The sequence below is a fragment of the Triticum urartu genome, chromosome 3, assembly GCF_003073215.2.
Source record: "Triticum urartu cultivar G1812 chromosome 3, Tu2.1, whole genome shotgun sequence".
Classification (NCBI taxonomy): domain Eukaryota; kingdom Viridiplantae; phylum Streptophyta; class Magnoliopsida; order Poales; family Poaceae; genus Triticum; species Triticum urartu.
In genome coordinates this window covers 358,771,694-358,797,863 of record NC_053024.1, presented here as the reverse complement: position 1 = coordinate 358,797,863, position 26,170 = coordinate 358,771,694, and the positions used below count along the sequence as shown (strand labels likewise).

Genomic DNA, 26,170 nt, shown 5'->3' with positions numbered 1-26,170 from the left:
GGGAAAGAATACCCTCGACGAGCCCGAGACACTTCCGCCGAAGAAGAGGCTGTCCCATCGTCGCGAATTAGTCGTCAGGCCGAAGGAGTCGAGGCCATGGTACGAGAGGCCACCTCCCGTGTACCCGCTGCCCCTGTACACCCGAGCCGAGGGCTCCGGAGGGTGGAGCGGCGAACGACACCGTCCTCGCCTTGGCCGTGGTCTCCGCGTAGCGGTGGCACATGCCGCCGCCCCATGAGCCCACGCCGCAGACTCCTCGCGTGAATTCGTGTTGTGGGCGGTGATGCCTCCGCGCACTTGGATTCGCTTCCCGCGGTTCTTCATCGTCGAGATACCGCCGAGGGGCCCCCTCAAGCTTTGGCTGCAACAGGCCGACTGCGACGCCAGGCGATTGGGTTGGAGGTTACAGCCATCTCCTCCAGGAGGATCTTCATGACTAGAGGTTGGGGCGAGGTCGCTCGAGTCTGCCATGCAGAAGGCGCCCTCGCCGTCCACTTTGAGTATGACGGCGCCTCCATCATGTTCTTCAAGGTCTTCGACGAGGAAGGCCGCCGCTTGGAGTGCTGCCCTGAAGGGGGTCGCCAGGATGGTGCAGCGGCGGATGCCGAGCCTACTACTGGTCTCGCCAGCAGCTCCTCCAGTGACAACGATGACTCCTGGTGGTCCAACGACTCTCCCGAGCTCGACGAGACTCCGGAGACAAGTGACGACAGCTACGTGCCCCCGAACTCTCACCGCGCTCGGAGCAAGGCTGCAACGTCTGGCCGCCGCCGTCGCTGATCTGGATGAGGTTAGCACCAGCCTCCGGAAGCCCACGGTTGATGATGGCGTCGGCGGTGTTTGGCGCGCGTAGATAGGGCCTCTAAAAACTTCCTTCTTTTGTTCCCTTCGAGGAATCAAGACGGACCCCGTGGAGGCATGTAAAGGGTTTGTAATGTCTTTTGTTAATATTATCCTCATTATGAAAATTTGTGAACTCATGTACTGCTTCGACTCGGTCTCCCCTTTCCAACCCCGCGGTAGCTTGGTGCTCTACGCCGATAGGTCCCGGTCCCCAGGCAGGCTGCAGCCGTCGCTGGTATGCCAGGTCGCGATGTTGTGGTCAAGGCCAGGAGGTGAGCGGCCCGAGGTCCATTAAGAACTCTTGAGGCGCGATGCTCAAGAGGTCCCCCTTAGCGCACAAGCAGCCACCTGAGGGTGGGAAAGGGAAGCGACGTTGCCGCAGTAGGGCAGCGAAAGGCGAGAATCTTATGCCGTAGCGCTCGGCCGACCTGGGTGCGGGACTTATCTTGGTTGCCCGGAGCTGCTTCCTCATGTCGTGCCAGACTCGTGTGCCGATAGCCATAGTGTAGCCAGGTTAGGTCCATGCGAGCCTCCCCCCTTCTCTGCGCTCTTCTACGTGCTCTACGTCCTCATGTCCCTACCCTCGAGCGAGCTCAACCGCCACTGGTATGTCAGGTCGCAGTGCTGTGGTCAAGGCCAGGGGGTGACAGCTGGAGAGCCAGTAAGAGCTCCTGAGTCGCGATGCTCAGGAGCCCCCTTTTTACGTGCAAGTGAATTTCATGGGAGAAGAGGGAGCCCGCGGTACCGCCCGCTCTAGTCCTCAGGAGGTTCATGCAAGTTAGCGCGAGGAAGGACACAAAATGCTGCTATGGTTGCCGGTCTGCCACTAGTTGCTTTGCAAGGAGGTGAAGGCACTAAGGGTCCGGTGAGGTGACGTGCTGGCATGAGAGGCTCCCGTGGCGGGTGATAATCAAGCGGGTAGTGACGATAGGTAGCTTATGCATGGAAAGCAAACTAGCTGAGGTAAATGCAAGAACGATACATGTCACTGGGTCGGCCCCGAGTGGCCTAGGGAAGGTGCAGCCCGAGGGGCGCCCCAGCAGGGTAAACTAAAGATGCAAGTGGATACATGCCACAGGGACAGGCCCATGCAACCAGGGAATAATGCAGCCCGAGGGGCGCTCCCAGTTGAATGACTTGGAAAATATCACCCGGTTTGGTTGTTGAAGGAGTGTTGGGGTAGCTGAAGGCGCGCACTGAGGAAGTCGCTCCTCACGAGCCGTCGAGACCCTGAGCCTTAGGAGGCTCAAGGGGCTTAGGTGGCCTCCCGAGGACCATCTCCGTCTCCGCCAGGACCGCGTGATGCCTGGCTTCCTGGGTCGCCAAGATGCTCCATAGATTGCGCTGGAAGGCGGCTGCGGCGCTCGGCGGGCCGAACGGCATGCGCACATAGCTGTGATGTGGACCCTCACACCGACCAGCACACGAAGGCCAGAAGCGCTCCTGAGACGCGGCCCTGTTGAGCCCTGGGATGTCGACGCAGACACGTAGCTCACCATCCTTGCTCGGGTGGGGAGCTACACCAGGCGGGCGATGGTCGTCGTGCATTGCCCTTGCTTCCTGAAGCTCCTGAGCAAGGTAGTCAGAATCCCGATTCGACTGCTAGAATCCTACGACTTCACGACCCTACGGAAGCATGTCGATCCAAATCCCACTATGAATCCGGATCAGGTAGAATCCATGTTGGGCCGCGATCCAAATCATAGAATCCTGTACAAAACTGCACAATTCTGACTATGCTATGGACTACATGCGATTCTACTAACTTACCTAAGCCGTTTGTTTAGTTGTAGAAAAATAATATGCCATCATCCAAACCCCTTTTCATATATCTCATGGACCCTTATTCCCCTCCCAAGTCCAAACGCTCAGCCACAGACACTTTTCATCCAGCTCTCAGAAACCCTAGATCGAAATTGAGGATCAGGCTTGTCGACATATGGAATTGGCGTGAAAAGGAGGATGCTTCAAGATTGATTGGAGAAGGAGAGCAAGACCCTTCAAGGTTTATCATTGTAGGTGACATAGACAAGTCATCAACTATTCACGCACTCTAAAATGAACATTGGTAAATTTCATGCATTGGAGGTTTAAATGTTCTATATATTTCCCTCTCATATATGTTCCATACATGCGAGCTACATGGTAGGTTAGCCATAAAAATAAGTGGAATACAACTAGCATTGAGGTGTATGTTCTTTGCTCCATATTTAGTGTCAAAACTCTATAGAACCCATATAAATTGCTTGTGTGCATATAAAATATCTTATTTGAGTAAATCTAGTAGAATCCTTGATTCCAAGACTTGATCTTATGACTCGACTCTGTCTGAGGAAAACCGATCTAACTCCGAATCCCGACTCTGACTACCTTGCTCCTGAATGGTCTTGACGATGAACTCCTAAGCGTCGGGCGCTCCCCACTCGGTGCCCTCCTGAGGGAAAAATGCCGCGAAGCACGCCTCCACGTGGTGCCCGAGCGCCTCCCTCATGATCTTAGCCAGGTCTGAGGCCCTCCATAAGAGAGCCCCCGAGCCCTACCCGAGGAGGGCGCCAGGCGCGCCTTCCTATGCGAGGGAGGGAGGCGCCTCAGGCGCGGGCACCGATTCTGAGGTGGCGCCGCCAGAGGCGCTGCTCCCCTAAGGCCCAGTGCGGAGTAGCTGCTTCTTCTTCTTGGGGTTGTTCTCAGGAGGGTACTGCACACACGCGCTGTCAGGGTCTTCGACTGCTACGGCTTGGAAGGCGTGCTCGAGGGAGCACACCGCGTCTCTTTCTTCGCAGGGGACAATGATGATTCTGCCGCTTCCTGGCATCTTGAAGACGTTGTAGCCATGGTGGGTGACTGCCACGAATTTGGCTAGCTGTCGGTACCCGAGGATGGCATTGTACGGCAGGCGGATGTGGGTGACGTTGAAGTCGACGAGCTCGGTGTGGTAGTTGTCGCGCTGACTGAAGGTGACAGGGAGACGAACTTGCCCTATCGGGGTGGTGGAGCCATCAGACACTCCTGAGAAGGGCTTGATGGGCTGAAGCTAATCGTATGGCACTTTAAGGCTATCGAACATCTGGACGGACAGGATACTGAGGCATGTGCCAGCATCGATGAGGGTCTTGGTGACTTGGACATTGCTGATGATGGGGGAGAACAACGAGAAGGGGAAGACTGAGCTCCGGGCTGGCTCCGCCTTGCCTGAGGCTCCGAAGAGCTCCTTTTACCCCTTCTTCATGAGTAGCATCATTGCCAGCCTCGTTCCCCCCTTCTCCGACTTCTTCTACGCAGTCCTCCAACACTACGGGTTACATGCTCTCCAGCTCCATCCCAACTCCGTTCTTCTCTTGTCAATCATTTCCTTCTACTGCGAGGCATACGTCGGGGTGATGCCGTTCGTGGCACTGCTACGCTACTTCTTCTTCCTCCGAATCAACGACGGCCACACCACGGCGTGCGCCAACTTCATCGCAGCTGGCAAGGCCAACGCAATCTCGAACGCCGGCAAGAAGGCTGGTGGCTTCCGGGGCAAGTGGGTTATGATGGATGCCAAGTGCGTCCACCCATGACTGAAGCTGCCGACAGAGATGACCTAGTCCGACGAGGGGTGGTCTCATGCGAAGCTTACCGACGACCGGGCGAAAGCGGTGCTGGAGAGGATGACCGTCGACCTGAGGCCGGGCAACGCGAAGGCGGCGAAGTTGACGGGGGCCATGCTTCTGAGGGAGTTCCTGACACTGCGGGTGGCTCCTCTGCAGGCACGCTCGCGCCCCTTGTGGATTCTCGGGGATGGAGAGGACAAGCTTCGTCGGACTCCGAAGGCTTTGTCTGAAGGGGAGCTGGCCGTGGCTCTCCGCCTCTTGGTCGGGGACGACCAAGAGTATCCGCCGAGTGCCCATGCTCCTTTGTTCCTTCGGAAGGACGGGGCGGTGATCACGTCTGCCATGCCCACCTTTGAGGGGCACGACCTGGTGCCGCCGGCGCCCTCTGAAGTCCCGGTGGCGACGGCGATGGTGGATGTGTCTTCTGGCGATTCCCGTAGGGATGGGGAGGAGGAGGATGAGGAGCGCGACTCAGAGGCAGCCCCCGAGGGGATGTGGGAGACTTCCCCCTTGCGCAAGGCCGGCATCCTCAACCTCCTGCCTGATGACGATGGCGAGGCTAACATCCTCTCGGAGAAGGGGGAGCTGCCCGTGGTTCTAACGAAGGGCAGTTCGGCGCTGCTCTCCGGCGACGACGCTCCTGCCTCACCGCCGCCTGGAGCTACTTCCGTTCCAGCTGCTACCCCTACTTCTGCTCCCGGACCTGGCGTGCCCATGCCTCGGGTTGTGAAGCTCTCCGGCTTCAAGCCTACCAAGGGAAGGGACTATGCCGCGGTGGACCAGTAAGTGTTCTCGTCCTGCCTTGTTCTCTCTTCTGCTACTCGTTTCTGACTCTTCTTCTTCATTGTGCAACTAGGCCGATGCCTGCGGTGAAGAGGAGAAGGGAGGGCGAGGTGGTACTACTTGAGCCCAGATCGCCTCCTGTGGCCGCACCCCTCTCCATGAGTAAAGGGGGTGACGGCGCTCATGCCTCTCTAGCCCGATCATCCTCGCGAGGCTGGGTGGAGCATCCTCAGGAGGAGCCAGCGCCTGAGGCCCCGCTGTCTCCGGAGGTGCCAGCGTATGGCTCAGGCCCTGGGGTCCCTGAGGCTCAGGAGCCTCTGGCCTCTCAGGCCGTGGTGATGACGACGCCTCTTCCTCCTCCTTCTGCTGTGAGGTGGCACTGAAGGACGCCGAGGCCGCCCAAGATCGCTGCCGGTCACTGGCTGCCGAGCTGGAGACCGTGCCGAGGGAGCACGCGAAGGAAGCACGAGGCCGTAAGGCGGAGGAGGAGAAGATGAAAGCCCGAGAGGACGCCATCAAGGATCGCGATGCCGAACTGTAGCAGTTGGCGAAGGCACAGGCCATGGAGCGCGGCCGACTGGAGGAGTTGGAGCGGAAGCTGAAGGCGGAGAAGGCCGAGATTGACGCCAAGGCGAAGGTCCTAACTGAGGACCGCGCGGCCTTCAAGCTCCTTGAAGAGAAGGCTTGGACGGTGCTGAAGTCGCTCTACGAGAAGGGCTTGGAGGAGCCGCTGGTTACCGATGACGAGGGCCCCAACCAGCTGGTTCCTTATCTGGTTGGTGCGCTGGAGGACATTGTGAGCGGCATCGGCCCCATGGCGGAGGAAGAAGCATGCGTTATCTCCTCAAATGCGCTGACGCACGTCTTTAGCCAACTCCACCTTCGTGATCCCATCGCCCACCTTGACGAGCTGCTGGAGCCTGTGAAAGACGAGCATTACAAGGCCGATGTTGCAACTGTGAAGGGTCAGGTGGAGGCCCTGCTGAAGAGGTTCCGTGCCTTCACTCCCATGCCGCCGACCGGCGGTGCTACCGATCCTGCAACTCCGGATGGTGGTGCAGGTGAAGGCGACGCCGTTGGAGAAGAAGCATCCCTTGCAGGCGATGGTGGCGTCCGGGGATGATGAGGCAACCTGCCGGTGGCTCCTTTCCTGTTTTAGCTTCTACAATATGCACCATGCCTCGTGTAGGAGTTAAACTCGCGTTTGATTTCAGGGGAACAATATGTCCTGTAATATTTGCTTCGAAATTCTATGATTTCCTTTCTATTTGCTTTACGTTCTATGTTGGCAGGGCCCGACCCCGCACATGCCTCAGCCACCGTTGGGCCATTCGGATCACCTGGATGGACCAAGGAGTGAGGGGCTACGTGATCAGTTAGGCTCCTGAGTCGCGATGCTCAAGAGTCCCCCTTGACACGCAAACAACTTATAGGAAAGAGATCTGGGAGTAGGTCTAGTGTTCTACGTCGGCAGGGCCCGACCCCACGCATACCTCAGCCGCCATTGGGCCGATCGGATCACCAGGACGGACCAAGGAGTGGGGGGCTACGTGGTCAGTTAGGCTCCTGAGTCATGATGCGCGGGAGTCCCCCTTGACGTTCGAATGACCTTCGTACCTTAGCTCCACTTGGGAGGGCGCCCGACGACTAGGTCCGAGGGACCTGGTAGGGTGGCGTACACTTGGGCGTGACCCGAGTGCAGCCTCCGTGCCCAGCCCCCTCGCGCGACTCTCCCGAGGGGAGGTGTTGCGATGAGGCCAGACACCGAGTCCGGAGGCTCCCCGAGGTTGGTACGGCCGTGAGGCCGCCCTTAGTTGTTTATCACCAGCGCGGAGCATAGTGCTTCCATACTTGCACGGGCATAGCCGCTCCTCAGCAGTGTCGACTGCCAGCGCGGAGCATGGTGCTTCCACTGGCACGTGGGAGGGGACTCCCTACTGCGGAGAGCCCCCGGGGCGTGTACAGCCCCGCCCTGACACATGGCTTGCACAGCAGGGCTAGACGAGGTGTAACTGGGCACTCGTGAGCCAGTGCGGGACTCACGAGGGCCTACCTCAAGGCGTGTTGCGCCTGGTCTTGGTTCTTGATGGTTGTGCCATTCCTGTGAGATGGTTGGACAACCTGCGTCGAATGGATTTCCTACAGCTATCGCACGAAAAGGCCAAGCACCAACGAGCCTAGCAGGTGATGTGAACAGGGCCGGCCCGCCAGATAGAGCTCGGATGTTGGATTTATCGACGCTGCAGGGACGGGCCCGAGCACAGACGTTGTGCCTAGCCTTCTCATGCGAAGGATCCTGAAGAAAGACAATCGGCGCGTGGCTCCCTTGGTGGGTGACAATCAGGCAAGTGATATCCATAGATAGATTACGCATGAAAAGAAACTAGCTTAGGTAAATGCGAAAACGATACATGCCACTGGGTTGGACCCGAGCGGCCTGGGGTTAATGCAGCCCGAGGGGCGCTCCCAGCAAAGTGAACTAAAGATGCAAGTGGATACATGCCGCAGGGACAAACCCATGCGGCCTAGGTATGATGCATCCTAGGGGGCGCTCCCAGCTGAATGAACTTGGAAAAATGTCACCTAGTTTGGTTGCCGAAGGAGTGTTGGGGTAGCTGAAGACACGTAGTGAAGAAGTCGCTTCTCACGAGCCGCCGAGACCCTGAGCCTCCGGGGGGCTCTGTCGGCTCAGGTGGCCTCCGGAGGATCGCTTCGATCTCCACCAGGACCGCATGGTGCCTGGCCTCCTAACCTGCCAGGATGCTCCGCAGATTGCGCTGGAAGGCAGCAGCCACGCTCGGCAGGCCGAACGGCATGTGAACGTAGCTGTGAGGCGGGCCCTCACACCGGCCAGCACGCGAAGGCCAGAAGCGCTCCTGAGATGCGGCCCTGTTGAGCCCTGGGATGTCGATGCAGATGCGCAGCTCACCACCCTCGCCTGTGTGGGGAGCAACGCCAGGTGGGCAGCGGTCGCCGCGTATTGCTCTTGCTTCCTGAAGCTCCTAAGATGCCTTGGTGATGAACTCCTGAGCGTCGGGCGCTCCTCGCCCGGTGTCCTCCTGAGGGAAACGTGTCGCGAAGCACGCCTCCATGTGGTGCCCGAGCGCCTCCCTCATGATGTTGGCCAGGTCCGAGGCCCTCCAGAAGAGAGCCCACGAGCCCTGCCCATGGAGGGCGCCGGGCGCGCCTCCCTATGCGAGGGAGGGAGGCGTCCGAGGCGCTGGCGCGGATCCTAAAGTGGTGCCACTGGAGGTGCCACTCCCTTGAGGCCCAGTGCGGAGTAGCTGCTTCTTCTTCTTGGGGTTGGCCTTAGGAGGGTACTGCGCACCTGCGCTGTTAGGGTCTTCGATTGATGCAGCCTGGAAGGCGCGCTCGAGGGATCACACCGCGTCTCTTTCTTCACAAGGGACCGTGATGATTCAGCCGCTTCCCGGCATCTTGAGGACGTTGTAGCCATGGTGGGTGACTTCCATGAATTTGGCCAGTGCTGGGTACCCGAGGATGGCATTGTATGGCAGGCGGATGTGGGCGACATCGAAGTCGATGAGCTCGGTGCGGTAGTTGTCGCACTGACCAAAGGTTACATGGAGGCGAACTTGCCCTATCGGGGTAGTGGAGCCGTCTGTCACTCCTAAGAAAGGCTTGGTGGGCTGGAGCTGATCGTATGGCACTTGGAGGCTGTCGAACGTCTCGATGGACAAGACACTGAGTCCTGCGCCGCCGTCGATGAGGGTTTTGGTGACTTAGACATTGTTCATGATGGGTGAACAGAGCATCGGGAGGACGCCAGCAGTTGCCGCGCATTTGAGTTGGTCCGCCGAGCTAAAGGTGATGGCGTACTTGGACCACCTGAGCGGGCGCGTAGCCTTGAGCTTGGGGAGGGTTGCATTCACTTCGTGGGAGAACTTCATGAAGATGCATTCGGAGGCTGGGGCCAGAGTGCCACCCAAGATGCAGGCGATGGCGCGCGGCTCCTGGAAGCCCCCAGCCCCTTCGTCCTGTTGATGGTCATCGTTCCTTCTTGGCGGCGGCGGCGGAGGGAGACCAGGGTTGCCCTGAGGATGATCCTCACGAGGCTGGTCCCTCCAGGCGCCCTCACGAGGCTGGTTGCGCCACTCTTGGCGGGGCCCATGGTCGTCCCAACGCCCTGCACCTCGTCCACCCCCTCGGCCGTAGCCCCGGTCATTGTGCTCGGGGCGTCGACCATAGCGTCCATCACGAATGGCCCTGAGCTCTTGACAATCGCTGGTGTTGTGCGTGCGCACGTTGTGGAAGGCGCAGAACGTACGGCTGCCCTTGGATGACTCGGGAAGATCTCGGCCGCGCTTGGTGTCTACTTCCACTGTGAGTACGGCCACTCCTTTGTGCTTCACATCCTTGACCTTGGCCTTCTTCTCCTCTGGATCCGCAGCAGGGAGCTCGAGGAGGGAGAGACACCCCTCTTCAGCCCTTGCACAGTTGGTTGCTATGTTGAACAGCTCCAAGGTCGTGCACAACTCCTCATGGATGGCGAGCTCCTCCTTCATCTTGACGTCGTGGACGCCGTCGGAGAACGCTGAGATGACGGCCTCTTTCGTCACCTTGGGGTTCTTGATACGCGCGCTGTTGAAGCGCTAGATGTACTTCTACAGGGTTTCTCCCGGTTGTTGCTTCATGCGGCACAGGTCACCCGTGACTGGGGGGTGGTCGCGAGTTCCCTAGAAGTTGGCGATGAAGTGGTTGCGCATCTCATCTCGAGGCTGGGTGCAGGTTCAGGAGCCATGAGCGGGCGCCTTTCTTGAGAGCCATGGGAAACCAGTTCGCCATGACCTTTTCGTCGCCATTGGCCGCTTCGATGCTCAACTCGTAGAGCTGCAGAAACTCCGCAAGGTCGGGGTTGTCATCGTAGCGAGGAGGCAGATCCGGCTTGAACTTGCCCGGCCAGACAATGCTATGCAGCTCAGGAGTGAAGGCACGGCAGCCCTCCGTGGCCACCGGGGCCCATTGTGGAGGCGGAGCTTGACCTTGGCGTCCCCGTGCTGCCACAGCAAGTGGCACATGGCCCTGCCGCAGCAAGTGATCCTGACGTGGTGGTGCTGAGTAGTGGAGTATCTTCTTGCGGACGGGGAATCTCCTGGCAACTTCTTTCTTCACGAGCGGGAACACGGCGTGGCGGATCACGCCGCTGGGCCGCGCATCTTGGAGCGAGGACGCCATCTTGACACAGGGGAGGCTGAGGCGCTCCATGAGCCGCGCGCCTCGGTGCGAGGGTGTCATCTTGGTGCTGAGGGGGTGGAGGTGCTCCGTGAGCCACATCGCCCGCAGCCGGGGCGGGCGAGGCAGCGAGATGGATGGTGCAGGAGAGCCCCCTGCAGTGCTGACGAGCTCGGTGATGCGGTCCAACCTGTCCTCGTAGAGGTCGTCGACTGGGCGGTAGCGCAGGAGCTCACGTGCAATGAGCAGCGCGGCTTGCGCGTCCGTGGGGGCACGGCGGGCGTGAGACGATGAGACGGCCGGAGTCAGCGACAGGGTGGCGGTGCGACCGTCTTGCCGCATAGAGGGGTGCAGCGAAGAGGCCTGCTACTCGTTTTCCGTCGGGCCGGTGGTGGCGTTGGCGGCGGGTGACGGAGAACGACGGGGAGGTCCGCCGAGAGGGGCGGTCTGAGCGACACGGATGGAGAGAGCGGCCCAGCACTCAGCGCGGGCCCGGCGAGCGTCGGCCATGAACTTGGCGGAGTGGTGAAGCGCGGATCGACGAAGAGGAAAGCTTCGGCGCGCCAAATGTCAGATTTCGGGTTCCGGCAAAACCCTTGAGGTTTGAACACTGGGGTGCGCACAAAGATCTCTCCCCCTCTCTAGCTCGCACAATCTACGATCTCACAGCCTAGCTCGATGGACCAAAAGAACATGAGACACAAGATTTATAATGGTTTGGTGCACCGTTGTGGTGTAAGACCCTACTCCAGTGTGGTGTGGTGGATTGCGTCTTGGGCTGAGGATGAACAGTTACAAGGGAAGAACAGCCTCGTGAGGAGAGGTGTTCTTGTGCTTAGTGAACTTGAGTGGCTTGGGGGATATGGATCCGATCTAGGTCCCAATCAGATCCCTATGGTGGTGGCTAGTCCTATTTGTAGAGGCACTGGTCCTCTTCCCAAATATTGAGCGGGAAGGGATCCCACAACGGCCAAATTTGAAGGGAGACAACTAGTACAAGCTATCCTGACAAAAGTAGTATTTGCTTGCCAAAGGCTCTGGTGGTGACGCCGTCTTGGGCTCCACGGTGACCTCCGTCCTGCCGTCCTGCTGGTCTTGGTCTTGTTGCACCGATATGGAAACATTTGCCTGATGCCTCGGGACTCCTCGTCTGCGCTTGCCCCTTTAGCACCATAGAGGAAACGAGGACACTGCGCGTGCTGGCGCCCGCCTGGCGCCTGCCTGGCTCAAGTCGTCACGGCTTACGTCACAAAAACCTCGTGAGGTGCCCGTTGCCTTGATCTCTCCGCCCCTCACGAGCCAGCCTAGTGAGGCCGCCCCTGAGGAGGTCTTGCATCGTCTGCCTCGCGAGGCTTGGCCCCTCGCGAGGGTCTTGAATGTTTGCTGGTGAAGATGGGCCGTACAAGGCCGCTGGTGGAGCCACACTGTGGGACCCCCGTTCCCAGAACACCGACAGAGGCGCTCCTTGAGCTACAATGCCCGCAGGTGGAGGTGGGCGAGGCAGCAAGATGGATGGTGCCGGAGAGCCTCCAGCGGCGCTAACAGGCTCGACGATGCGGTCCAGCCAGTCCTCGTAAAGGACGCCGATTAGGCGGTAACGCAAGAGCTGGCGTGCCATGAGCAGCGCGGCCTGCGTGTCTGTGGGTGGGCGGCAACCGTGAGACGATGAGTCGGCCGGAGTCAGCGATGGGGTGGCGGTGCGGCCGTCCCACCGCACGGAGGGGTGCAGTGAGGAGGCCTGCTGCTCGTTTGCTGCCGGGCCGGTGGCGGCGTTGGCAACAGGGGACGGAGAACGACGGGGAGGCCCGCCGACAGGGGTCTTTTGAGTGACACGGGCGGCGAGGGCGGCCCAGCGCTTGGCGCGGGCTTGGCGCGCATCCGACATGGGTGTGGTGGAGCGAAGGGACACGGATCAGCGGAAGGAAAGCTTCAGTGCACCCCTACCTGGTGTGCCAAATGTCGGATTTCGGGTTCCGGCAAAACCCTTGAGGTTCGAACACTGGGTGTTCATGAAGATCTCTCCCCCTCTAGCTCTCGCCCTCACCACAATCTCAAGTATTAGCGCGTCGAACTCGCAAAACAAAGAGACACAAGATTTATACTGGTTCGGGCCACCGTTGCGGTGTAATACCCTAGTCCAGTGTGGTGTGGTGGATTGCCTCGTGGGCTGAGGATGAACAGTTACAAGGGGAAGAATGGCCTCCTGAGGAGAGGTGTTCTTGTGCATGGCGAGCTTGTGTGGTGTCTGGTGGTCTGAATGATCCTCTCTCTCTCTTTGCTAAGGTGGTGGCTAGTCCTATTTATATAGGCCCTGGTCCTCTTCCCAAATATTGGGCAGGAAGGGATCCCACAATGGCCATGTTTGAAGGGGGGCAGCTAGTACAAGTTATCCTAACAAAAGTAGTATTCGCCTGCCAAGGCTATGGTGGTGACGCCCTCTTGGGCTCCACGGTGACCTCCGTCCTACCGTCCTGCTGGTCTTGGTCTTGTTGCACCGATATGGAAACCTTTGCTTGATGCCTCGGGACTCCGCGCCTGAGCTTGCCTCTTTAGCACGAAAGAGGAAATGAGGACACTGCACGTGCTGGTGCCCGCCTGGCCTTTGTCGTCATGGCTTACGTCACGGGGACCTCGCGAGGTCTCCCTTGCCTTGATCTCTCCACCCCTCGTGGGCCAGCATGGTGAGGTTTCCCCCTAGGAGGTCTTGCATCGTCCGCCTCACGAGGCTTGGCCCCTCGTGAGGGTCTTGAGTGCTTGCTGGTGAAGATGGGCCGCACAGGGCCGCTGGTGGAGCCATGCCATGGGCCGTAGGCAGGCAAGTCTGGGGACCCCCATTCCCAGAACGGCGACAATGCTTCTAGGTAGGGCTCATGCCAGCCTTCCCTTTCTCGCTCATCCTCGGTTCCCGACCCTCGAGCACCGCTCAGCCACCACTGGTATACCAGGTCGCGATGCCATGGTGAAAGTGCAACTATCCCTGGGTGGTTTTGGTAATTCCTAACAACATATAGCTCATTGAGCTAATGCTACTTGAAGATAAATATCTCAGGAAAAGCTCAATGATTGGCATGGCATGGATTAGAAAGTGGACCCCTCAAAATGCTAAGGACAAAAGATTGGCTCAAGCTCAAAGCACAAGACTCTACATTTTACTTTTAGTGATCCAAGATCACATTGAGTCCATAGGAAAAGCCAATACTATTAAAAGGGGGTGAGGTGTTGCTTAATGAGTTGCTTGCTCAAAATGCTTAGTGATATGCTCCAAAAACTCTCAACTACTTTCCCATATCCACCTATGTCCCAAACCAAAAGTCAAACTCGGAACCGAAATCTTCTATCCGGCGCCACCGAGTACACTTGATAGCTACTGCCAGAAACCCTAGTCACTTCGATCTCACCGATAGGGATCTCGGTCTCACCAGATGGGATTGCAAACTCTCTGTTTCCCTTCGTAACATTTTGGTCCAACCGAGATGAGCGATCGGTCCCACTGAGATTGCAATGCAAACTCTCTGTTTCCCCTTTGTAACGTTTCGGTCTAACCGAGATGAGCGAATCGGTCCCACCGAGTTTGCCTGACAAATTCTCTGTTTGCTTATTACCAAAATCGGTCCCACTGAGTTTGTGTAGTCGGTCTCACCGAGATTACGTTATGCCCTAACCCTAATGGAATCGGTCCCACCGAGTTGACATATCGGTCCCACTGAAAATCCTAACGTTCACATTTTGAACTAAATCAGTCTGACCGGGTTATATGATTCGGTCCCACCGAGTTTGGTGATTTGTGTGTAACAGTTAGATTTTGTGTGGACGCTATGTATACCCCTCCACCCACTCTTCATTCGGAGAGAGAGCCATCATAATATGCCTACACTTCCAACATACATTTTCTGATAGAGAACCACCTACACTTGTGTTGAGGTTAAGATATTCCAATCCAGCCACATAAATCTTGATCTCTAGCCTTCCTCAAGTTTCTTTCCACTCAAATCATATTTCTACCAACTCAAATCCTATGAGAGAGAGTTGAGTGTTGAGGAGACTATCACTTGAAGCACAAGAGCCAGGAGTTCATCATCAACACACCATCTATTACCTTTTGGAGAGTGGTGTCTCCTAGATTGGTTAGGTGTCACTTTTGAGCCTCCATCAAGATTGTGAGGTCGAACCAAGAAGTTTGTACGGGCAAGGAGATCGCCTACTTCGTGAAGATCTACCCTAGTGAGGCAAGTCCTTCGTGGCCGATGGCCATGGTGGGATAGACAAGGTTGCATCTTCGTGGACCCTTCATGGGTGGAGCCCTCCGTGGACTCGCACAACTGTTACCCTTTGTGGGTTGAAGTCTCCATCAATGTGGATGTACGATAGCACCACCTATCGGAACCACGCCAAAAATCTCCGTGTCGACATTGTGTTTGCTCCCTCCAAACTCCTCCCTTTACCTTCATATGCAATTGTTTTACATTCTGCTGCTATACTCTTAGAATTGCATGTGTAGGTTGATTACATTTTGTGCTAAGTTGCTAAAATTTGCCAAGACTTAAAATTGGGAAAAGGCTAGATTTTTATTTGGTCAAGTAGTCTAATCACTCCCCCCCTCTAGACATACTTTCGATCCTACACATGGTCAAGGCCAGGGGGTGAGAGCTGGAGAGTCAATAGGAGCTCTTGAGTCACGATGCTCAGGACCCCCCCCCTTTAACGTGCAAGAGAATTGCATGAAAAATGGATGGCCGGCAGGGCCACCTGCAGCCAAACTCGGGGGCTCCTATGGATTAGTCCAAGAAGGGAGCATAACTCGTAAGCGCACTTGTTGTCCTGCCGCTGATCTTTCCACAAGAAGATGAAGGCACTGAGGATCTGGTGAGGTGACGTGCGTCGGGCGGGCCGTGAGCCAGGGCTCGATCCCTCAGATTTGTCAGCGTTGCAGGGACGGACCCAAGCACAAGCGTCGTGCCAGCATGTGTACCCCTGTTGTGGGATCAACAAGAGGCTGGTGAGTAGCATGGGAGGCCGTGAAGGGTGATAAGACATCAGGCAAGTAGGTGATAATCATAAAATAACTCATGGAAGGAGGTAAACTAGCTCCAATAGATGCGAAGAATGGTACATGCCACAGGGACAGACCCACGCGGCCTGAGGATGATGCAGCCTGAGGGGCACCCCCAGTAGAGTGATTCAAGACATGAAACGATACATGTCGCAGGGATAGGCCCATGCGATCTGGGGATAATGCAGCCCGAGGGGCACCCCCAACTTAATAAACCAGAAAATATCACCTGGCACCATTGCTGAAGAGATGTTGAAGTAGCTGAAGACGCGTGGTGAAGAAGTCGCTCCTCATGAGCCGCCTGGGTCCTGAGCCTCGGGGGGCTCAAGAGGCTCAGGGGGCTCACGAAGAACCGTCACCATCTCCGCCAGGACCGCCTGGTGCCTGGCCTCCTGAGCTGCCATCACACTCTGCAGGTGGCGCTGGAATGCAACAGCTACGTTCGGCAAGCCAAAAGGCATGCGAACGTAGCTGCGAGAGGGGCCCTTACACCGGCCAACACAGGACGGCCAGTAGAGCTGCTGAGAGGCGACCCTGTTGAGTCCTGGGATGTTTACACAGACGCGCAACTCACTGTCCTCTCCAAGACAAGGAGCCTCGCCGGGTGGCGGGCGACGGTTACCACGCATGGCTCTTGCCTCTTGAAGCTCCTCGGTTGCCTTGGTGATGAACTCCTGAGCACACGGCATCCCATGCCTGGTGCCCTCCTGACGGAAACGCGCGATGAAACACGCCTCCACGTGGTGCCTGAGCGCATCCCTCGTGACATTGGCTAACACTACAAAAAAAGACACTTCCGTGATGATACGTGTTTGTCACAGTAGGTCACGTTTTCTGACATGCATGTACATCCATGACAAATTTATGACAGAATGAAGATAGTCGTACCTGTGCTATCATAGAAGTGTTCCATGACATTACCAAAATTATCATCACGGAAGTGTCCACTTCCATGACGATAAATCACGCGTCATAGAAGTTCTTTCGTCAAGGATGACCGACATGTGGCATCCACCGTAACGGCTCGCTGTTAATCTATCGGGTCCAGTTTTGGATCCGATAACCCGTTAACAGCCCGGACCAATGGTGATTTTCCACGTGTAAAATTCTCATTGGCCGAAGGAAATATTTGTCTGCTCCTCGGTGGGCCAGATGTCACCCGTCCATTAGAGGTAACATGCCTATGATACGTCAACATGTGGCAAGGCTCAACAGAGGCCCATATAGGTTAAAAAGGCCAGCCTAGTCAAAGGCCCGTAGTACTTACTCAGGTACTAGTGGGCCAGCCCAATAACGGCCTGTTTAATAAATGCCCATTTATGGCCTGAAGCGAGATCTGGCCCGTTAATTGTTCACCAAATATTTGGGCCCAATTACATCCTAGTGCATTTCGGCCTGTTAGAGGCCCGATGTAGACATGGACCCATTTCAGCCCGATGTGTCTTTCGGCCTGGGAATGGCTCGTGCTGCCCATGGGCCATATATGGTCCAACGCGACATCTGGCCCACTAACGGCCCGTGATAAGGTGGCAACAGTTCAGCCCAACGTGACTTTGGGCCTGTTAAAGGCCTGTCGTATAATTCGGCCCGTTGATGCATGTACTAAGCTTTCGGCCTCTTAAAGGCCCATGATATCAGTGGGCCAACTAAGGCCCAAGATATGTTTCGGCCTGGTAATGGCCTGTCATATAACTGGGCCAAAAAAGGCCTGGTCTACATTTCAGCTTGCTGAAGGACCGTCGACGACTATTGAAAATTGAGGCCCAACATGCATTTCGGCCTGCTAAAGGCCCATGGTTTCTTCTAGGCCGTAAAAAGCCAGTAGAATATTCAGCCTGTTAATGGCCCAATGCTACCTGGGCCAATCTCAGCGCTGGGTCCACAAAAGGCCCAACTAAAATTTCAGCTAAATATAGGTCGAAGTAAGTTGTGGGCCTGGCGCAAAGTTTGAAGGCCCCAATGGCCATTCGGGTCCAAGAAAGATGCAGGCCGGCCCAATTGTGGCCTGCTAAAAACTAGGCCCGTTAGAGGCAAATGTTTCGGCCCGATCGACTACATCAGATTTTTTTCAGATAGCGAATGATGGCAGTAACTAGTAGGAATTAAAAACAAACCAACTCTATACAATAAAGAAATTATAGATAGTAACTTAGAATAAACCTACACTAGATAGTAGATGATTTATGGTATATTACATCCACTGGGCATCAAAGTTCGCCACCAGTGATCATAAAGCACAACGAAGAAGTAGATTACAAAAACTGGGCACCATTGCAGTGTAACAAAATAATACTGAACCGAGACCACTTCCAAGATAGTTTAAGAAAGGTTAGCCTTGCACGGGAACTGCTGCGCAAGCTGGTGAGCAAGGCTGTGAGACCGGTCTAGCATGTGGGTCATAGCTTCCAGGTGTAGCTATTTAGCAATGAGGTTCTCATTGGTGTTCTCTGCAATCTTTCTCAGAGATAGGACTTCAAGTCGAAGTTGAGTTACAGCATGCCTTTCTGCTAGAACTTGGGACTGAAGAAGTCGAACTAATTTAGACAGCGAATTTTGTGAGCTTGTCTGACTGCTAGTCTCAAGTAACTTGAACACTGCATCAAGACAAGACTTTGGGGTTGTCTCGCTATCTTCAAGATTTTTTGCCTTCTTTGCTGCAATATATGTTGGGTTTATCTCACAGCCTTCAACAGACTTGTGCATGCCATCAGGCATATCGCCTTGAAACAAGCAGAGAGATGACAGGTTTTCCATGTGTATAAACAAAGATGATAACTGTGTTGTCAATTCCATCCAATTTCAAATTAGAAAATAAAGAGTAAGTTCAAAATATCAATAGCATAATCTGGCATTGTTCATAATGTGGGGAGCTTCACCACACTACTGGATTACCATGTCAACATAACAAGCATAGATGAAGGGTAAAGACAATCATTGTATCTATTTTGGTTAATGTGCATGGCATGTTGTTCATATCATCAGCCACATCAGTAAGATAAAACAAGAGATGACAAGGTGCAAACGTGGGCTGCTTCACCACACACTAGATTATAGATCCACAAAAACAAGCATACATATAGGGAGTATTGAGTAATGCGCATGGTATGAATAAGGAATTTGATTTTACAAGTAAAACTTGGAACTTACGGTTCTTGCGAACATGCATTTTGATAGAAATAGCAAACTAAAAAGTAGTAAACGATAGGGAGTATGAGCAAATTAAATAGAAGTTGAGGATAAAGGCTTTAGAAGGACTGGCTTACATTAACAGTTAACACCGACTTTATAATGCCCTTCTCCATGTCAAGGGAAGGATAACTCAAGAATTTCAGCACAGAATCTTCTTCATAAGCATTGCATGTACTCTACATTTTGTACAGAGTAATTATAGATATGATAATACTGGAAGGGATAGAGGATAATGAAGATAAGATGCAGATTCATGCTACATAATCAACTACCAATCCCTGGAAGTACAAGCGTTATAGGACAAAATGTACTGACAAGACCAATGGGCTACACTTCTGCACTGGCATTGTTTGTGTATTCAACTTTTTGGTAAGATTAAGTATAGATCTGATCTCTTTTAGTAAATGGTGGGCGAGGGAGATAAGATGCAGAATGCTACACAATGAACCAATCACTCTTCCCATAATACAAGAGTGTTTTGAACACTGGTGTATTGTACAAAACGTTCTTATATTATGGGACGGAGGGAGTAGCTGATAATGTAAGTACAGTGATAGATGACGTTCAGTCCTTACAAGAGGACTGCAGAGCTAAACCTCTTCAAAAGCATTGAGTTGATTCTAAATTTATGTGAGAGTCCATATGAATCTTATAATGTCCACCAAATGGACGATAACGAGGCTAACATGTGCAGTGATGCTACATAATCCAACAGCTATGAAAGTAAGTATGGTCATACAGGGAAAGAGGTACTCACAAGAGCAATGTAGTGTGTAGTATAGTTGCGAGATTTTGTGGTCCCTTAAGAATGAATGTTCTTCTAGTAACAGTTTTCATACAAGTGAGACGTTAAGGCAAATGCAGAAATGTAGTTCAAATTGTGATGTGATATCATAGATAGTACCTTACATTGCAGACGAGACCAATGTGTTACAAGATTATTCCAGTCACTGTCGGATAAATGTAGCACCGGAGACTTTATAGAAATTTCGTTTCGAGGCTTGCCATCGAAGTGTGCTTGCCTCAGGTAGTAATGATACTTCATCAACAAGTGCTTGAAAAGCACAACCAACCCTTGCTCGTCTTGACAATCCGGTTTGGTCCTCGCCTATTTAAAAGAATGAAATCTTGTGTCTTCTATTAGCCGAAACATATGCAGTAATTACCATGAATAACATTAGTACATTACTTTTGTGTAAGTTGCAGAGGAAGACTGGAAATTGTTCTGTGTCTGCAGTATAATCTTTCCATGAAGGAAGGATGCGCACAAAGTTCCTAACAACAATATAAGCTTCATGTTCTAAACTGGGAAGAAATGGAACAGGGGTCCTATTTGCTGCAATTGGGGCTCTCTCTGCTTTGAAAAGGGATTTGGCAACTGGATTTGGTGTACTCTTTGCCGGAATGGGGGTTTAACGTCGTAGAGCTGGTGTTATGTCAATTGGCATCATCATACTATTTTCTGCAGTTGGGGTCTGCTGAGTTGGGGCATTGGAAATGACCAGTGTAGTAGGGCTAGAGTCTGCTAGAGTTGGGGTGTCTTGTGGGCAGGTGATAATGCAACTACACCTAATGGGCTATTTTATTTATCAGGTGTCACTACCTTTTCCAAATACTTTTCTCATGCTCCTCTGCGATCAGCAGTCACCCTCTTCCTTTTGAACGTCTGATACACAAGAACAACATTTGAATGGATAAATATGGTATGATGACAGATGGAATATGTACTGAAAATGGATAGGCAGGGTGTATTCACATACACGATTTGTAAACTAAGCTAATGGTAGTGCAACAAAGTAGAAGCAATGCAAAGCATCAGTTGCAAGATAGGTGCGACCAATATAACCTTGGAAAGTTAGAGCAAGCACCTTGATGGCCGAATAAGATAGGGCATCTGCCTCTGACTCCTCCACTAGGGAGCTACATTGACTTAGGTCTCCCTCTACCTCAGAATCACTGTTAGGATCATATTCTGAGCATGAATCTATAGGTGGAGAGCATTTGGATTGCATTGCATCCAGACTTGATTTCAGTCCCTTAAAGCCAAGTTTGACAGCCATGGCATTATTCTGCTTTATTCTTTTCATGCGCGCAAGCTCATAATCATTATGAAGCTGTTTAGAATCTGAGATTCATGAAAACATAAAAAGTAGTCAGATTATCAATGGAATGCATTGTGGATTCAACTCGAAGAGTGTCTCCCTATAAACCCCTGCATATGCAAAGTTCACCCCACAACCGTGCTGACCAGACCACACATAGAAATACAAACCTCTTATGTCTCTGTAACAGGCAGACACACATTTCAGAATTGAAGTAGGAACATTAGAATCATATCAAATTCGTATTTGAACAAATAAACTAAGGAATTATTTGTGGAATAATGTTTAGCTTCAAGGGTGGACTGCTGGTAGTGCGACACAAAGCAAGTAGGAAGATTGTATTCCATGTAAAAGATTGTAGTCTATATAAAAGCTGGAAATGACACTTTCTTTCTATACAATGAAGTGCTCGTTGCCCACACATGATGGAAGAGATCACACAGAGAAATACTATTCACTCATGTCTACGGTTCCAGTATTATGAAACAGGGTGGTCCACCCTAAAAGAATATTGACAACAAATATGACAAGGCAAGCATAGATGTAGTGAATCAATCATTTACTTGTGAGCTTACTAGGACAGGTATGCGAAATGGTTACTGCAGTAAGAGACCGTCCAAAATCTGAATCAAGAAGTTTGTCTAGCACTTATTGTTTGCAACTAATCGACGTGAATAATTGGATATCATATCGAATGAGTAAGAAAAGACAAGTAAAATTGTCAACAAACCTGGCCTGCGGTAGTAATCTGGGTCAATGACACTCCGACCAACAATCCAAAATGACTAGTGTCTGTTCCTAGGGCCGGAATTTTGAAACCCTGTGAACTTTACAGGTACTAAAGATTACTGAAATACATCCGAACCATTAAGTGTAGGTAGCACTCAGCACACAACAAAGCCTAATGATAGTCCTGCCTAATGAGTAATGAATCAATTAGAAAATGGGTGATGAGGAGTGGCTACTGAGTGTTGAGGACATATCTCAGGATAAAACGGGTTGGCTTCGTGGGTGCTACATGCCTGAGCCCTGAATGGACTGGGAAGGTAGGCCCGGCGGCGCGCCCAGGTAGCGGTGACGCTGTTGGGCGAGCGACTCCTGACCTCCTGTTAGTCCGGCGTCTCCTCCTAGAGTCATGCCATTCGGGGACGGAAAGTCGCCGGCAAGGCAGGCGGCTGGGGGGAGTAGAGATCGGAAGTGCGCAGCAAAACAGAGGGGAATCGGGGCCTGGTCCGACCCAAAATCCTAGGGTGGGCCACGGCCCACCGTGGGCACCCTGCAGAGATACACACCCGAGCGGCGAACATGCATTTTCGAAACTAAATTAGGAACATTTAGCTGACCAATTAAACAACTCTATTTTAATAATATCATATTCGTATTTGAACAACTAAGCTTGTTTAGCTTGATGGGTGGAGCGGTGCTATTATGACACGTATAGTGACCATAAAAGGGGGAAACCCTAAGCATTTTTTTAGCAAAAGAGGGTTTCCCCTCCGATTTCTTTTAAAGAAACCACCATGGAACCAACATGATTAATTAAACCCTAAGCATGATCAATTAAACCCTATTATGATTGTGCCATGTCAGATTTAAAGCTGCAAACTGGGGAAATGCTATTTAGCATCAATTGTTTGCTTCGAACTGAAAACTAAATTCTAAGAGCTGAAAAGAAAGTAGAGTAACCAAGTTACGATCTATTTTCTAGTTGAGATCAAAAAGTTGTGGAGATATGAAGTACGGCCTCTCTTGCGGCGCCGTGTAGGCATCAGGGGTGCGATGGCTGTCGGTGGCGTTAAAGTAGATCTGCGACGGTAAACAGGTGCATCGGGGGATAAGTCTCGTTGCGGTGGAAGAGAAGGTCGTGCGAGTGGCCCCGGGAAAGAGGACGACGGTGCCGATGAAGCAAGAGGACGCGATTCAAGGATCTTGGTCTGTTGTCGTGGATGAGAAATGTCCATCTCTAGCAGTGGACGACACGATCTTGGTAGGCGCTCCGGCATGGTGGAGGACGGTGGTGATGGATGGGGTGGAGGACGATGGCGATGGATGGGGTGGAGGACGGCGACGATGGATGGGGTGGCAGACGAAGGAGGCTGGTGTGGGGATGGTGTTCTAGCGTGGACGGTGTATAATTGGAAAAATGGAGGGAGAGGTATGGGGAGCCATGTTTTTGGGACGCGCCTGTCTGAAATATGGGAAAATTATGAACTTAGCCCCCGTTTAAAATTTGGACGTCTCGTCGGTTGGGGATAAGACGGTAATCTCGCATCTCACCAATATTTGCCCAGAGCGATGTCGGGCAAGGAGAGGGTGTTTTGGCGCCCATGGTTGGCACCCACGGTGTATGAACGAGGCTGACAGGTAGGGCGGTTGTGTCACATCTGAGTGAAGTTACAAACCTGCCCCTATTGAAAATATTTGCCTACATCGATTTCGGCCGAGTCGAGTTTGTTTTGCCGCCCACCATGTATGAATGGGGAAATGGAGGGAGAAATAGAGGTCTTTCGGACGAGCTTGAATCAAATGTGTTTTGCCGCCCATGTTTGGCGCCCACTATGTTGGAATGGGCTGAGAGGCGATCGTGTCACGTCTAATTAAAGTTACTAACCTACCCCTATTGAAAGCAGTGGAAATCGGGCCGATGGATTTCCGTGTAATGGGTAAATAGTACTTTCCATCTCCCAAACACTTGGCTGCGGGCAGCCGACGTGGGAGTGGACATTTTGCCGCTTCTTTCGAAATTTGGGACAATAATCATCCACGTTTATCCTGGCAACTAAATTCGAATCCATTTTGTATTCCTCTATGAATCTTTATAAATCATTCTATGTGTTTTTATATATCTTCAAAAGCACGACAAAGATGTATTCCACTGTCCTATATGAATATGATTTACAAATGCCGATACTCAAATTCAGAAGCTAGAATCCAGTTTAAGGTGAATTCGAATATTTGGAACACTTTATGTCCAACTCAAATGTCACACGCAGCGTTATGTGTACTCCCATTTAGATATGTACACAAGCGATGTATCAAGATTCAAATACCGAGTCAATCAACCAAGAATGTACATAACTAACAGACATATGAACACTTATAGAGTATATGGATCAATAATATCAACTAACATACATAAGCCAGGCTGCTGTACTTTTTTTGCTAGAACAGCATCCTTTTTTTAGTGAAGCTACTACAGCATCTTGGCCCTTTCCGATGCGTGCCACTTATGGTCCATCTATACTACTATTATTGTTGAATCCACATTCAGCCCGATTGGCATATTTGTAGGTCTGGCACAACAATCAAAATGAAATGTTCCGAGTCTTATCAATTAATACAGACTTGTGCTTAAATAAAATTACAAACCAAAAAACAAAAAAAATATTACATGATTTCTAAAACAAATGGTTTGACTGATTACATGAACAAACAACACGAAGGTTATTCAATGATGGAAAGAACATTTCACATATGATTTACCAAGTGGGAATTTAATTTCCTTTTTTCCTTCAGGACCTTAACAATGTGGTTAGTCTCAGCTTGCTTCGTTTTGAAATCCACCAAATATTTAATGGTTCTCTTGAGTACTGCTTGTGATTGTGTTTCTTTCTTCCTCAACATGTCAACTTCATCTCTAAGTGCAGAAGCAGAATCTCTTTCTACCACTAGTTTAGCCTCTAGAGCATCAGCAGTTGGCAATTCATGATGCACGATTGGGTCGGTGTCACTGCTGTTGGATGATACAACGTCCATGGGGACCTCGCTCTTTGATCTTGGGCTAACCTATTTTGCCATTAAAGTTCCGATTGGATTTCAAAAAGTTGAAGTTAGCAAAACATCTCAACTAGGAGTTATAATAGCAAACCATTCAAACAGACAAGGAATTAAAGAGTTTCAATTGGATGCTGAAAAGTAGTTATTAACATCATTGTAACCCATTGTTGCAGCAGCAAAGCAGTTAAACAAACAAGTTTTTGCAAAAGGTACCTGTTGTGGCATTGGAGTTTCTCTTGGATCCTGAAAAGTTGAGTAGCCAATAACGTGATTAGAGCAACCGGTTGCAGCAGCAAAGTAGTTAAACAAACAAGTTTTGCAAAAGGAACCTGTTGTGGCATTGGAGTTTCTCTTGGATCCTGAAAAGTTGAGTAGTTAGTAACTTGATTAGAGCAACAAGTTACAGCAGCAAACCTGTTACACAAATATATTTTTGAAAATGTACCTACTGTGCAATTGGACTTCCAATTCGATCCTGAAAACTTGAAGTTGGTAAGATGATTACAGCAACAAGTTACACTAGCAAACCAGGTAAACAAGGAAGTTTCTGAAAACATACCTGTTGTGCCAACGGAGTTTCAGTTGGATCCTACAAACTTGATTGCTAGCAATCAATAAAGAAAGTTTTGAAAGAGCCATAAGAAACTAACATCAAACTAGTAAAACTAATCGGTTTTGGCAACGTATTTAATTACACATGAACTAGTAAAACTAAGAAGTTCTTGGCAGCGTATTAAAGTAACAAGTCGGTACCGTTTACCAGCAACACGGACATATGTAAATTTCTTTGATGTAAGCAAAATGATTCCAACACATATATAAGTTAAAAGGACGGTGTCCCTCATATAAAATTGACAGTTGTCTATCTATGAACATGCAAACATTACTAGTGCTACAAGTGATAACAGCAAACCATTTAAACAAATAGGGTATCAAAATGTAAATTACACGTGAATTCTGCTGCACCCTAGAAGTACATATGGCCAGCTATCTACGTGCTTAAGTAGTTATTTAAGTTCAGGAAAATAGGTAATTCTTAACAGTAAGTATTGAACACATAGATAGGCGCAGTCCATAATAGGATTAACAGGCTATGGCATTACGTAATCAGTAGCAAACTAAATTAAGCCGAGCAACATAATTGAACAATTTTGCAATAAGTGGCTAACTAAAATTCCGAGAAGCAGATAACTGAACTTACGCTAGCTCTTTGCACAGGCACACTGCAACTTCTTTTTCGCTTACAAGGTTCTACGAAGGAGTCCATGGCATCAATTGTTTGGATACGCAGTCCCAATAATTCTTTCTTCCCACACTGCATTGGTAGGTCGAATGGTTAATCTGGTAAGATGGTGCATCCTTGATATGTTATATGAGGACGTGTAGTCAGACTAGTTGTAGCCACACACATCACACTGGCTTTTACTTTATATTTCGTGCGATTACATTTGGCATATCGAGATCTAAGCAATCTACAATAGGATGAAAAGACTGGCATCCTTCACATTATTGGCGAACTAAGTTCATAGAAACAAGCAATTCAACCATTCTGCAGGTAAATCAAAAGCGCCACTGGAATATTTTCACTACCCCAATCATACACACAAAAAGGGGTGACGCCACCATAGGGGCTAGTATGGGCG

At 51.6% G+C, this 26,170-nt stretch overlaps 1 long non-coding RNA gene across 1 annotated transcript; it reads right to left on the bottom strand.

The window, feature by feature from the left end:
* Positions 1-24,746: 24,746 nt before the first annotated feature.
* LOC125548371 lies at positions 24,747-25,626 on the bottom strand. The gene is made up of 3 exons (XR_007301043.1): positions 25,087-25,626; positions 24,973-25,002; positions 24,747-24,886 (listed from the first exon to the last, which is right to left on the bottom strand). It is a non-coding gene; the product is annotated as an uncharacterized LOC125548371 (long non-coding RNA).
* Between the last annotated feature and the right edge of the window lie 544 nt (positions 25,627-26,170).